This window comes from Lathyrus oleraceus, chromosome 3, assembly GCF_024323335.1.
Source record: "Lathyrus oleraceus cultivar Zhongwan6 chromosome 3, CAAS_Psat_ZW6_1.0, whole genome shotgun sequence".
Classification (NCBI taxonomy): domain Eukaryota; kingdom Viridiplantae; phylum Streptophyta; class Magnoliopsida; order Fabales; family Fabaceae; genus Lathyrus; species Lathyrus oleraceus.
This window is the reverse complement of record NC_066581.1, coordinates 393,413,957-393,416,960: the sequence shown is the minus strand read 5'-3', so window position 1 is coordinate 393,416,960 and position 3,004 is coordinate 393,413,957.

Below are 3,004 nucleotides of genomic sequence, written 5' to 3'. Positions count from 1 at the left end.
AATTTTCTTTAACGTATAAGCCTTTGAGGGCTATGAAGGGCCAAATAGTGCCAGATTTTATTGTGGATCATGCCATAGTCGAACCTTCACTGAACATGGTTGACATGAACCCTTGGCGATTATATTTCAATGGGTTAAGCCACAAGAATGGAACATGAGTTGGGGTATTATTATTATCCCCACAAGATATTCCGACGAAGTTCAAATGTAAAGTCGACAGAAAATGTTCCAATAACAAAGCAGAATACGAAGCCCTAATAACTGGTCTCAAAATCCTAAGAGATTTAGGGCCCAAGAAAGTAGAGGTTAAGGGAGACTTGGAATTGGTGACTAGACAAATCACATGAGAATACAAGTGCATTAAAGAAAATCTGCTGATGTATTTCGCAATGGTGAAACAACTATTAGAATGCTTCGAGGTTGTCAGCATTACGCATGTGCCAAAGATGGAGAACCAAGAAGCGAACGAGTTAGCACAAATCACCTCTGGGTACAAGGTATTGAAATAAAAACTCAAGGATTTTATTGAGATAAAGGAAAAGATGGTGTTGAACGTCACGTCGTCATCTAATATGGCAATCCTCAAAATTGGGGGGCATATGACTATGACAGCAGCTTCAGCTGCGACGAATGTCTCGAAATTTTCGAAATTTTTGCCATACACGTTTTTTTTCCATTGACAATTTGTCGTAATCAGATTGAAGAAGAACAGTCATAGAGTACTTGGAAAATCCAGTCGGAAACAATGATAGGAAAATCAAGTACATGGCTTTAAATTATGTACGCTTGGGAAATGAGTTGTTGAAGAAAACTCCAGAAGGAATATTGCTCAAGTGTCTTGGAGATACAAAAGCTTACTTGGCCATATATGAAGTACATAGTGGAGCCTGTGGGGCACACCAAGCAGGCCATAAGATGAAATGACTTCTATTCCGACAAGGCGTTTATTAGCCAGGTATGTTAAAAGATTGTATCGAGTTCGCCAAAGGGTGCTAAGAATTTCATATGCACGCGAGCGTCCAACATGTACCGGCAAGTGAGCTGCATGCAATTATCAATCCTTGTACTTTTCGTGGTTGGGCATTAGATATCATCGGTGAAATTTGACCGACTTCATCGAAACAACAAAAGTTTATCCTGGTCAAAATATACTACTTTATAAAATGGATAGAAGCTATCCCTTTGGTAAAAGTGGATCAAGAGTCGGTGATCGAATTAATTCAAAAACACATCATATATAGGTTTTGGATTCCCGAAACCATTACCACAAATCAAGGTTCAATTTTTGTGGGACAAAAGATGCAGGAATTTACCGTTGAAACATGATTCAGGTTGGTTACTTCCACACCGTATTACGCCTAAGCAAATGGCCGAGTCGATGCTTCCAACAAAGTGATAATTAGTTTAATCAAAAAATATGTTGCTAAGAGACCTAAAAATCGGCACAAAACATTAGACCAGATTCTGTGGGCTTGTCGAACATCCCCAAAATAGGCAATGAATTTGACGCCTTTCTGTTTGACATTTGGGCACGATGTTGTGTTAATAGTAGAGATTTGTTTGTAATCAGTCAGGGTGCAACGCCATAATAATATCCAGTCGGAATAGTATTAGAAATTGATGTTCGACAAACTGACTGATTTGGATGAAGAAAGGTTGCCCGGAATGGACTATTGATATGACAAAAGACGCGTGTGGCCAAGGTGTACAACAGAAAGGTTAAAACGATTTTTTTTTCAATAAATGATTACGTTTGGAAGGTAATTCTACCTATGGATCGAAGAGATCGAAATTTGGGTAAATGGTCACTAAAATCGGAGGGACCGTTTCAAATAATCTGAACATTTACGAACAATGCCTACGAAATTCAGGAGCTGGGTATGGATTGAAGGATCTTGAGGGTAAATGGGAAATATTTAAATAAATATAAACTTACGCTACAAGAGATTCAAATCCAAGCATAGCGAAAATATTCATTAATTGGTTAAAAGCCAAGATGATTACAAAGTGGTCCATCGACCCTACAAGGGCCACTACAAAAGAAAGTCATGCAGGAAATCTAGATTTAAAGTCCTCAGAAAAGGTAGTTTCATGAAGAATTGTGTTGTCCATAAGGATTTTCTTCCCCTGCAGCTACTTGATACTGGCCTCGATCTTAAGGACTTTTTCGCCATGTGAAATCCCTTTCAGAGCTTTACTATCGATGAAGTCTTGAGTAGGAAGCTGCTCAGCCATATCTAAAGAAGCTTTTTGCACTTTCACTTCAGCAGTCTTCTTATTAAGTTCGGCTATTTGAGCTTGATAGTCTGAGATTTTCTGATCGAAGGCTTGTTATTGGCTGAGACACTACTATTTCTTGGCCTTGAAGTCACTGAGTTTCTTCTCACACGCTTCACTAAAATCCCACTCAAGCCTCATCTCATTGATCTTGGTCTTGATCTTAATATCAGCACTTCGAAGAAGGACAAGATCCTTGGCCAGTTGGGTGAAGAAAGCCTCGAACCTAATCGAGTATTTGACAGCCGAGGCAGGAAGCTCCTGAAGGGCAAGTTCGTCAAGAAGTTTAAAGATGTCGTGTGCCAAACCTTCTTCTTCTTAAAGGATATTTAAGAATTCGCGTTCAAACAACTGGTATTTTAACTGTTGAAGTTTGAGAGTGGTGGCAACATCCATCTTTGGAGAAGGTATAACAGTCAAAGAAGAAGGTTGAGCCTTAGTTGAAATTTGACAAAGTTGTTGCAGCTTCCTTAAGGCCTCTTCCGGATTCCTTTGCTTCATATCCAGGACCTCTTACAGAGTCAAAGTATTGATAGAGACTCCTTGGCCAACAACAATCGAAGGGGCTTGAGTTTGTTGAGCAACGAGATTTTGTTGAGCCTCAAACGATACGCTTTGAAACTCGTCTTGGCTTTGAGGGCTCAAGATAGCCTCAACTGCTTGATTGTCGACCCTTGCTTCAATTGCGGGCTCAACTGGAGTCGAGTCGACCACATGTTCCTAGGAT